Source organism: Tachysurus vachellii, chromosome 16, assembly GCF_030014155.1.
Source record: "Tachysurus vachellii isolate PV-2020 chromosome 16, HZAU_Pvac_v1, whole genome shotgun sequence".
In the NCBI taxonomy this organism is placed as follows: domain Eukaryota; kingdom Metazoa; phylum Chordata; class Actinopteri; order Siluriformes; family Bagridae; genus Tachysurus; species Tachysurus vachellii.
In genome coordinates, this window is record NC_083475.1 from 8,593,183 (window position 1) to 8,604,626 (window position 11,444).

General features: G+C 37.8%; 1 long non-coding RNA gene across 1 annotated transcript in view; it reads left to right on the forward strand.

Moving 5' to 3' along the window:
* The window catches only part of LOC132859091 (uncharacterized), a 3,270-nt gene extending 1,244 nt beyond the window's left edge, over positions 1 to 2,026 (forward strand). The window contains exons 2-4 of the long non-coding RNA XR_009649705.1: positions 309 to 333; positions 425 to 584; positions 1,911 to 2,026. This is a non-coding gene — a long non-coding RNA (uncharacterized LOC132859091). The remainder of the gene's footprint in view (positions 1 to 308; positions 334 to 424; positions 585 to 1,910) is intronic.
* Positions 2,027 to 11,444: the final 9,418 nt, after the last annotated feature.

Consider the following 11,444-nt stretch of genomic DNA (forward strand, 5'->3'; position numbering starts at 1 on the left):
TAAAGGTATTTTAGAAGTTTGACACTCTTGGTTCATATAAAGTGAACTGGTGGAGCGGATGCCATGTCTTCTGCATCAAGCCATGTCTTCTGAATCTTCTGCCATGTCTTCTGAATCTGCCTGACAACACATCTCATCATGCTGCTGTACACACTGTAGACCAGATAAGATATGTACCATAACATTTCTGTAAAGCCTTGAGAATACGTTAGTCCTTCACAGCACTTTTTCATGACACTCTCAAACTTTATTGCTTTCTCCTGTTAATAACAAGTAAATAAATCTGATGTCTGGTTTATGCTCCGCAGGTCAACCCGAAGCTGCCAAAGGCGAGTGAGTATACACTAAACTCACAAATGCTTCTAGGCTGTAGTCAGTGTCTATTTAAATTCACTTTGGCTTCGTTGTTATTCCACCCTCCCAGCTTTAAAATCTCTCCATCGGAAATTATGAAGGAGGTATGCAGAGGAGGTGGGAGAATGTTCTAGAAATGTGCCCCTAGTGTGGCTCAGTTGGTCCTGAGGCTACCTGGAACTGCATGTCAATCAACTCTTCAGCTGTAAGCAGTGGAGGGTGGAGCCCAGGTTGTTATTCACTAAACAGTTCCAAGAATCAGGCCTACACACACACACACATACACACACACACAACACTCACTCATCACTTTTCTGCTCAACAGGCTTGATAGGGTCCTTAGAGTTTATAGCATGCAGAGCTTGCAGATATGCCAGACAACAGCCAATCACACTTCTCAGTGGGAGGCTAGAAAGCTTTTTAACAAAGTGACTTTCAAAACAAGAGCCACTTGCCCTCAGTGACCTACATTTACATTTACAGCATTTGGCAGACGCCCCTATCCAGAGCGACGTACAAAAGTGCTTTTAAGTCTCTATCACTGAGTACATTAACTCTGGTTCACTGGGTTACAGACTTAAGATATCATGAGCCAAAATCACTGTTCAAAGTTTTTTTTAAATACACACACACAACAAACAGGGGAGAAAGTGCTAGTTTAAGCATTAAATTAAATAAGTCGTTTGAAAATAGCCAGTGACTCAGCTGTCCGGACCTCTAGGGGAAGTTCATTCTACCACCTTGGTGCCAGAACAGAAAAGAGTCTTGTAGTATACTTGCCTCTTACCCCGAGAGATGGTGGAACCAGTCGAGCAGTGCTGGTAGATCTGAGGGTGCAGGGTGCAGTGCGAGGAGTGATGAGGGCTTTGAGGTAAGAGGGAGCTGGTCCGTTTTTGGCTTTGTAGGCCAGCTTCAGTGTTTTGAATCTGATGTGTGCAGCTACCGGAAGCCAGTAGAGCGATCGCAGCAGCGGGGTGGTATGCATCAGCAATTTGGAAGCACAGGAAGACTAATTTTTATTAATCTTTTTTTTAACGTTAAGTGAGTGAAAAGAAGACAATATAGAGCAACATGTCATTTTCTTTCATCATCATAACACATATATCACATATCACATACATAGGAAGTGTAAAGTCTGATCCAGAAAGGGGTGTAAAGGTGCAGGTTAGTACAGGTTTTAATACCAATCCAGCAGAAGCCACACCTGATTCCACCTGTTTAATCAGTTGATCTTGGCTTTCAATAGATTCAGGTGTGGCTTCTGCTCGGTTGGGATGAAAACTTGCTCCCACACCGGAACGTTCCAGTTCCCACTTTACACCTTTGGTGACCCCAAAAGACTTTATGTTTATCTTTTCATTTCAAACGAAATAGCAACCCATTACAAACAGAGAAGCAATTACAAAGAAACCTTAAACATCAAAATTGTCTTCTTATGGGATGCGTTATTAAACCTCCAATATTTTGAAAAGCTATATATTTTTTCCCAGGCTACAGTGTGTTATACAACTCAATAGATAATGTTTTGTCCACACTTACCATGTCCGTGCCATTAGGAGCGAGGACGCTTTTCCAGAGGATGAGAAGAGGAAGAACTATGGAGGAGTGTATGTTGGATTACCGGCTGACCTCAGCAATGTAAATACAGCCCCGACTCCGTCCACACATAAAGGTCTGATTTACACCACATTGTTTAAACATATGATTCAATGCTTTTGCATTCAGTAACACTGTGTTCACAAAAGCTCACAATATCTTGGTGGAGCTCAAATGTCTGCATCGGGACAATGGCTAAATAATATAGAGTAAAGGTTTCTTTTGGGTTACTGAGAAAGAAGTTAGAAGGGTTATTAAAAGTCTGCATTATTAATTTAGTCAGCGGTCCACACAATGATTTGTTGTATTTTATTTGAAAATATTTCATTAAGCACTTTTATTCAGGGTGTTGTCTCTTCATAGAGAGAATAGTGGGTAATGAAGGAAGGGGTGTGAAGGAGCGGTGTTGCCGTGTAGCTAGGCTTTTGCTCTGAGACGCATAAAAAGTTCCAGCGTCCCGGAGGTTTCATGTCCATCATCATTACTGGATAACAAAAACATGACAAATGTGTGTGTGTGTTCATTTGTTTTGTTCACTTGGATTTGGCTCAGTATGTAATAATGATTTTAGTCCTTTTTCTACAACAGATTAATACTAATATCATCACTGGCCCATATGCAGGTTAGTTTATAGTAATAATCAATTCTTTATCCAAATACGTCATTTATTCTTATTCTTATTATTGCACAATCATTCATAACAGAATATATTTATGTGTACACAGGGCAGTCTGATCATGACAAGTGGCGTGTCGTGATATCACTAAGATAGACAATCACTCCTTACTGACTGAACAGGAGAGAAACTGTGAGGCATTCAGTCGTCCCTCTGCCTTCTCACTGGACCAAACTGGGCTCAAGCCAGGTGACCAACTAAGATAGGATGAAGCTGATTGAGAACAAGCAACGTTTTTACAGTGACTTAAGGTGATGTGTCTCAGGGACAGATCAGTAAGTGCTCTCCGATCAGTGGCATAATAAACCTACATCATCTCAGGACTTACAGCGGGTCAGAAAAGCAACATGTGCTAATTGGGAAGTTTGGAGGACAATATGACCGTGACAAAACAGAACGTTCTGCCTACCTGGGATCTGTGAACTCAAGGACTCCAGCATTAACATTATTCTTGCCACAGCTTTCTTCAGCTCTGTAAGTGGGACACTGCTGACTCACTTCAACTTCACAGCACCTGGTCCACTTAGAGGCTCTTGTGAAACTCTTGACCATGTGGGTTTAAAGGTCGAGAGAAAGAAAAAGGTTTAGAGTGCTCAGCGAGAGAGAGAGAAAGAAAGAGAAAGAGATGAAGTGATAAAACCTGTATAGAGTGTATAATTGGATTGCGTGGACGTTTTTTTATCAGCAAATCTCAGCCATTTCTGCTTATCTTCTGCACCGAGGTGACTCTGTGTTCTTAAACATCTACAAGTTTAGGTTCTCTGTGTTCTTTCTGCACTCTCAGTATTATGATTAGACCTGTTTACAATCAGGACTGGAACATACAGACCCTCTCAGGTACTCATCAAGCATTACATAGGATTATAAATCTTGGTGTCTGATTTTTTATTTTTTTTTATTTTTCGGTTGTGAAAATATAGCTGGAGTCTGTAGTGATTTACAAAAGCAAGCCAAAATGCTTAATCACTAACATTTACAACTCACATGGAACATCAACCTTTCTATGTGAGTTGTAGTTACAGCTCATTAGGAGCACTCATGATATAGTCATCTAACAAGTCAACCAGCACCCATTCTCATTTCACCTAACCATCATAGTGATGTTGTTAATTGTCTAAGATGCCTAATGTAGCTCTCCTAAATTCTGCTCGTTGAAACAATCAGGCTAATGCTAGATATCTAGATCACACACTCACATATTTAGTTAGCTAACAGTTCAGCTTACCATTAAATTTATGAAGTGTGTTTGGGCAGCACTTTACAAACTTCAAATTCTCTAGAATATCTGCTATGAGACATGTGTACATGTCCAGTTCTCACAGTTTAACCGCCGTCAGGATGCCAAGCCGCGAAGATCCTCTAGAGATATACGATTTTAGCCAAATAGCCAAAAATTAAGATGTAGTTATAATCATTCGAAATATGGATAAATCTGTAACTAACCTCAATCTAATAACATCAATAACGATAATCGACACACAAACAAAGAAAACAAAACAGAACAAATCATAACAAAGCAAAAATAAAAACAAACTAATAAAATGAATGTTGCTATGGCAAGTAGACTTCAGGTTGTTTTCTACACAGTTTTTATATTTACTGATGATAAAAAAGCAAAGAAAACAAAACAAACAAATAAATAAAATGTCCATTGCTACAATGGTTACTAGACACTGTGGTGGTCCAAACAAACAAACAAAAAAACAAACAAAAGTCAAATAGATAAAATGGCTATAATGGCTATTAGAATTGGGGTGTTTTCTATATAAATTTATTTTACATTTATTGGCATAAAACAAACACAAATAAATAAATTAAATGTCTATTTCTATAATGGCTACTAGACACTGGGGGTGTCAAAACAAACAAAAAAAAGTTAAATACATGTAATGGCTATTAGACCTTAGGGGGGGTTTTCTTTATATTTTTTTTACATTTATTAGTGATAAGCAAACTAAATAAATAAATAAACTGCTTATTGCTATGATGGCTGTTAGACATTAGGTTGCCTTGACATGTTGCCTTCACAAATATATTGTTTTGTTTGCAAATAATGTTGCAAATACAGTATGCTTTAAAAATGAATAAAAGCAGCCAATGTCCATGTTTATACTACAGAAAATTGTGTGTTTGTGTGTGGAATCATATGACATTTTTAGCTGTCAAACTAGCATGACGTACAACAAATGCAAGCGCTGCACTAAACTATTTCTATTTTGTTCTTACAGTTAAACTCCTACTTTTTCCTCTGTTTATATGTGAACCAGAGGTCAGACCAGGATGGTCATGTAACTTCATTTGAGTTACGACCTAAGAATCAGATGGAGAGCGGTGTTTTTTGTGAGATGTGTCAAGTCAAGCTCTCGGTGAAATGATCCGTTCTGCTCTTTAACTTGGAAAGTAACCATGCTGACATTTGTGTATTATTCTTTGTAGTTCAATGTCATCCACATAGTTTAAACACTTCACAGCTCTGGGTCTTCTTGAGGTTTTGTACAGTATATAAATCCTTTATAAATGAATTACAGCTGAAAGCCTTTCACAACCTTTTCAACTCACAACTTGTTTACAATTGCAGAAAATGCATAAATACATCAGTTACCGAGCTTGCAGAAATTGTTATGTTAGTTAATACAATTTTAACACAACAGCACACTGAACTAGCTTTATTCTAGACTGTACTGTCAGTATTCCTTTACATGATCCATTTCTAATAGCATTTGTGACTTTTGTAGTCTTTGTAGGAAATAAAAATATATTATTTTATGTAAAAAAAAAAATAAATGTATAAAAAAAGAGTTGTGATTATGTCTTACAAGTATGTTTGTTGCATTTCACTGGTTGCCAGTTAGGGGTTATTTCATCCTGATATATCTTTAGTATACTGTTTGCAAAGAACTTGCTTGCATCTGCTCTACCTACTCACTGCTGTGCCTTATAGACAATGCTACTGCATAGTAGAGGCTTTTAACTTACATGGGTCGATATTTTATCTTTTAAGAAAATGTTTATTTAAGAAAAATCTTGTTTTTCTGTATGATAATACTGGATGCTTGAATTTCCAATTTCCTTCAGAATCAATAAAGTATCTATCTATCTATCTATCTATCTATCTATCTATCTATCTATCTATCTATCTATCTATCTATCGTACCTGGAGTATACACAATTCATCTGCTGACTGATTATTCAATGATAAGATGATTCTGGACAGTCAACTATAGAAATACCACGAAGGACTGCTCTTCAAAATGAAAATGCAAAGTACAGTTACTTTGCATAAATATTCACGCCCTTGATCTGTTCCAAATTTATGACGCCTTACACCATATACGTATACAACACATACTGTATTGTTTATTAATAATGATAAAAACAGTAATAATAATAACAATAATGTTTGTATTATTGTCTATTTTATGTAAGTTTATGGCATAGCGTATAATCCCAATTCATTTCAGTTCCAAGTTGTAACACCATGAAATGAGGAAAGGTTCTTTCATTATACAAGATTAAGATGCTTCACTAACATGGTCTCTGGAATTTGGAATAAGTTTGTTAAAGCATTTTGACAAACTGGACATAATTTTCTGAAGCTAACTAAACCAATTTGTGAAGCATTTACAGTGGTAACTCAAACATATTTTCACACAGAGAATAGAGTGCACTCATGAAGAACAGAGTTTTGGGAGGACATTGTTATGACTATAGCAGCATAGTAGACTGAAACAAAAGGAAGATACAATGATCAGCCATAACATTAAAACCACCTACTTTAATATAGTGTAGATCTCCCTTGTGCTGCCAAAACAGCTGCTACACATCAAGTCAACAATTTTTGCAGTGTGACAGGAAGTGTTTTCCTGCTGAAAGAAACCGCTGGCATTAGAGAATATCATTGACATAAATGGGTGTACTTGGTCTGTAACAGTGTTTAGGTTTGTGGTGTGTCTAAGTAACATCCACATCAATGGGAGGACACAAGGTTTGTCAGCAGAACATTGCCCAGAGCATCACACTCCCTTTACCAGGATGCCTTCTTTACATAGTGCATTCTGGTGCCATGTCTTCTCTAGGCTGGTCATGCACACACTCACCTGACCTTCCACATGATGTGAAATAAAACGGGGTCGATCAGACCAGGCTGTTTTCTTCCATTGCTTCATGGTGAAGTTCTGATACTTACATGCCCATTGTAGGGGCTCAGTAGTGGACAGGGGTCATCAGGGGCACTGTGACCAGTCTGCAGCTAGCTTTTCTTTGGGATCAGATCAGACAAACTAGCTATCACTCTTCATGTGCATCAGTGAGCCTTGGGCATCAATGACCCTGTTGTACAAACAACTGCATACCATGGAACGCCGCTCAAGACCTGCTGTTTTGGAGTTGTTCTGACCCAGTCGTCTAGCCATCACAACTTATTAAGTCACTCAGATCCTTACACGTGCTTCCAACACGTCCACTTTGAGAACTGACCCTTCATTTACTGTTTAATATACACCACTCACGTCATAGAGCGTTACAGCATGTAGCCACAAGATGGCGTAATTGTAGCTTTTTTGCTCAGCAACGTACAGCTGCTTAGTTCTTATACTTTATATTAATTCCATGTGCAGGTTTGTCACCACAGCCTTTTCATAAATAACTACGTTATAAGTACATTTAGATTCTGTACATTACTTCATTTTTCTTTCAACCTAACTGAATAAAACGTGATCGACACATGAGTCGACTCCATTGAATAAATAAATGTGATTGTATTTAGAGGCTTCACAGCAAACTGAGTGAATACTTATTAGATACCAATTCTAAAATTTTTTTATTTCTAAATCATTTTAAAAACAATATAGATTTATTTTTACCCCAATGTAATTTTATGTGTTATTTTTGTTTGTTTGTTTTGTATAGATGTATGATGTATAATCTTAGTTGAGGTAATTTCAATTCCAGGTAGTAGCATGTTTAAAAGTGTAAATAATAATGCACACACACACGGACACACACACAATATACTTGCCAGGTGTTTACATTAAACGCATAGACAAGAACAAAACAAGTAGCTCAATCCATCACAGTCTCTTGTGCTGTGGTTCTTGCAGTGAGCCCCACAGATCCTCTGCATAATCCGACTGACTGGACGCAAAAAAAACAAGGACACAGGCCAAAATCAGATGCGATCGTTGGCCTATTTTATCTGTTAACCTACATAGACACAGTAACACCACTGGGACAGGCAAGAGGTAGAGCAACGTCCTCCTCCAAATAGACATGCAGAAGATAATTATAGTTTTCAGGCTGCCCAGACCTCTAGAGAACATGCCTCAGAAGACTGACAAAAATGGACAGCTAGATAAAAGTGGCCTATTAAATTAAATTTAGGAGCATGGTGTAGACTATCCAGTTTCATTTAATCACAGTCTTAGGAGTGTATTAAGAATGCATTCTAGTAATTTAACAGTATTAGGATTGAGTGGAGTTTGACAGTCTCAACAGTATCTCATTACAGTACAAATAGTAAACTGCATATATAGAGCTGCTTTATATGATTTGTGTTAATCTTCCTGCTATGTTGGAACTGAGCTGAAATGACCCATTAAAAAGGTTGTGGTTGACTTGCAGCTCTAATTTACTGGTATACATCAGCTATAGGTATAGAAACTGTAATGTTATTTTGGCTCGGTTTGGAAAAAATTGGTTGAATTATACTATTTCACTAGATAAGTTAGAACAGAAAGCATTCATTAGCAGATATAATATGTTAATGTTCATCTGCCAGCACATACAACTCTATAGATTAACTTTGTCCTGAGTACTTTGTCATTTTTATATGCGTGTCTATGGCTGCTACACATTTCAGACCAGCATCCTAAACAGCTCCTCCAAATTTTACAGCCACCACAAGATAGAAAAAAACTTTATTGCTATGGTGCTTGCTTTAACAATCAAGACAGACATTCATTCATCTTCTACCGCTTATCCGAACTACCTCGGGTCACGGGGAGCCTGTGCCTATCTCAGGCGTCACCGGGCATCAAGGCAGGATACACCCTGGACGGAGTGCCAACCCATCGCAGGGCACACACACACTCTCATTCACTCACGCACTCACACGCTACGGACAATTTTCCAGAGATGCCAATCAACCTACCATGCATGTCTTTGGACCGGGGGAAGAAACCGGAGTACCCGGAGGAAACCCCCGAGGCGCGGGGAGAACATGCAAACTCCACATCGTGCCCCCCAAGACAGACAAGACTCTATAAATACTTTCCCAACGTTACAATGTCAGAGTGCAAGCTACGAAATGACTTGTATTTCTTTAATCATATAAACTATTCAAAAATGCTTTAGGTTCTGTTTGGGTAGAGTTTCTCACGTTCTTTCTCTCTGTGCGTCCAGGTTCTTTGGTTTCTTCAATCAAGTTAACAATCTGATGTTGTAGCTCCTCTTCCTCAAGGTTTGACATGTCCATAGATTCTTTTTTTGCTCCCCTTGGTGCAAGGGGAGTGCTTATTTGTGTTACTTATCATGAACCAGTCTGTCGTCTCTATTCACAACGGCATATCCGTCTGCAACTGTCTTAAACTGGATGTTTTTGTTTTCTGCACCAGGCTGTGTAAACTCTGGAGACTGATGTGTGTGAAAATCAGAGGCGATTCAAACACATCAGTATTTGGCACTAACATCCATGTTTGATGTTAACATTAACTGAAGCTCTTGACCTGTATCTGTAAGATTTTAATTAATAGCGCTACTGCCAGACGATTGGCTGACTGGATTACTGGATCCTTATGGGTTTCTTTTCTTGGGTCATTACCTTAATTCCTACCATTTATTTACACCGTTTTTCAATCCAGCATCAATCAGCAGAGTTAATAATAATTTTGGAAAAAAAAAACCTTTTGTGACTAAGTGAAGGAAACAGCAAATATAAACCAACATACATGATATTTCCAGCTGTAAAAGTTGTGCTAAAACACTATACAAATTAACATATGTCATTTTCTTAGTCCGCAGGCTAATAGTGGTTATAAATGCAAAATCCTGCTGACAGCCTGCATTGTTCTTCTTCGAGACTCAGGCTTTTAATACACTGTTAACCTCTATGCAAATCTTTCTGTGCATACTCAGTGTTACATACTATGAACCATGACATGGGGAAGCTAAAGGATCCCTGATACAATCTCTGGGGATGTTGACTTAGCCCTAAAGGGTTCTGGGGTCAAATGTCCTTCCTTTAACCACTGCCCTTGTGCCCATGAGCAAGACACCTAACTCCCAGCATTCCCAACATTCCTGTCTCATTAGACTAGACTATGCTTACAAGTGATAATATTTCTATAGCGCATTTCCTGGTAACAATAAAGCTTAAAAAACAAGCAAACAGATATCTCTCATGGCTCCTGCATGTCTGTCAGCTATCAGAGGAACAGTGTTGGTCTCTCTGATAAATCTCCACCACCAGAACCGCGCTAGGAAATGCAGGTTCTGTTGATGTTTAAATCATGTCTGTTGTTAACATAGTGAAACCTTTGTATTAAATGCTATAGAGAATCTAAATATGTATCAGTAATCTTTCAGCTTTTGTCGTACACTGTTGGCTAAAATTACAATAACTTTTAGTGTTAAGGTAACAGTTTATGTACTTATACCTGAACTAATTCTAACGATAAGGTAAGTCACGTAGTAATCACCAACTAATGAAGAGCTAACCATAACTCTGCGATACTAAAGAGGAGATGTGAACTCCATGTGATCTTTTGCATCTATACAACATCTGTTTGACTGTATATTTATAATCACACCCTCCAGTGTCACCCATATGAGGATGGGTTCCTCTTTGAGTCTGGTTCCTCTCAAGGTTTCTTCCTTTACCATCTAAGGGAGTTTTTCCTCACCACAGTCACCTGAGTCACCTCAGACTTGCTCATTGGGGATAAATATATACACATTGTGTAACTAAATCTATCTAATATTAATTTTGAATTCTGTATTCTATTAATCTTTATATTATTCTTTATATTAACCTTTTGTTCTATGTTTATGTTCTGTAAAGCTGCTTTGAGACAACGTCAATTGTAAAAAGCGCTATACAAATAAACTTGAATTGAAATGAATTGAACTAGGACGTGAGTCTTTCATGTCATATTAATTCATTTGTGACTTAAACAAGCATCATTGTAGACAATTCAAATTGTTTATTTGCGATATGCAGTAAATGAACATCATTAGAAATATGCACAAATACGCTAATAAACACTAAATGTTTTATCTCAACTCGTTTTGCATCGATCCCCATTCATTTTTCTTCCAGTCTCACAGAAGCGATAGAACGTGCTCAGGGTGGCTCTGTACCCAACGAATACAGTAGCATTTATCCATTTAACGGGCGCTTTTATCTATTAACATATAAAACCATTCAAGAGCATTCTGTAAGGTTATTTTTAGAGGCCAAAACATGAACGAGAGAGAGAGAGAGAGAGAGAGAGAGATGTGTGACTGTTTATAACTATTTAAAACCAGGAGACCTGATTGACATAGATGCAGTAAAGCAATCGGTATAAACACAGAGACATCTATAAAACTCTGGGTAAAAAAAATAATAAAACACTACAATAAGATCAGAAGAGAAATGGCTGGAAAATGACGCAAAAAGGTTGAGGTAAAATTATTGGTGTTTATCCTTACTCTGTCCTAAATTATAAAAATAACCCAGTGCCATTTCATGAGGTTTGTGTGCACCGCTGTACTGCATATGGCAAATGATATAAACAATTTGAAATGAAACATGTTTAATTCATATCTTTTGTATTAGAAC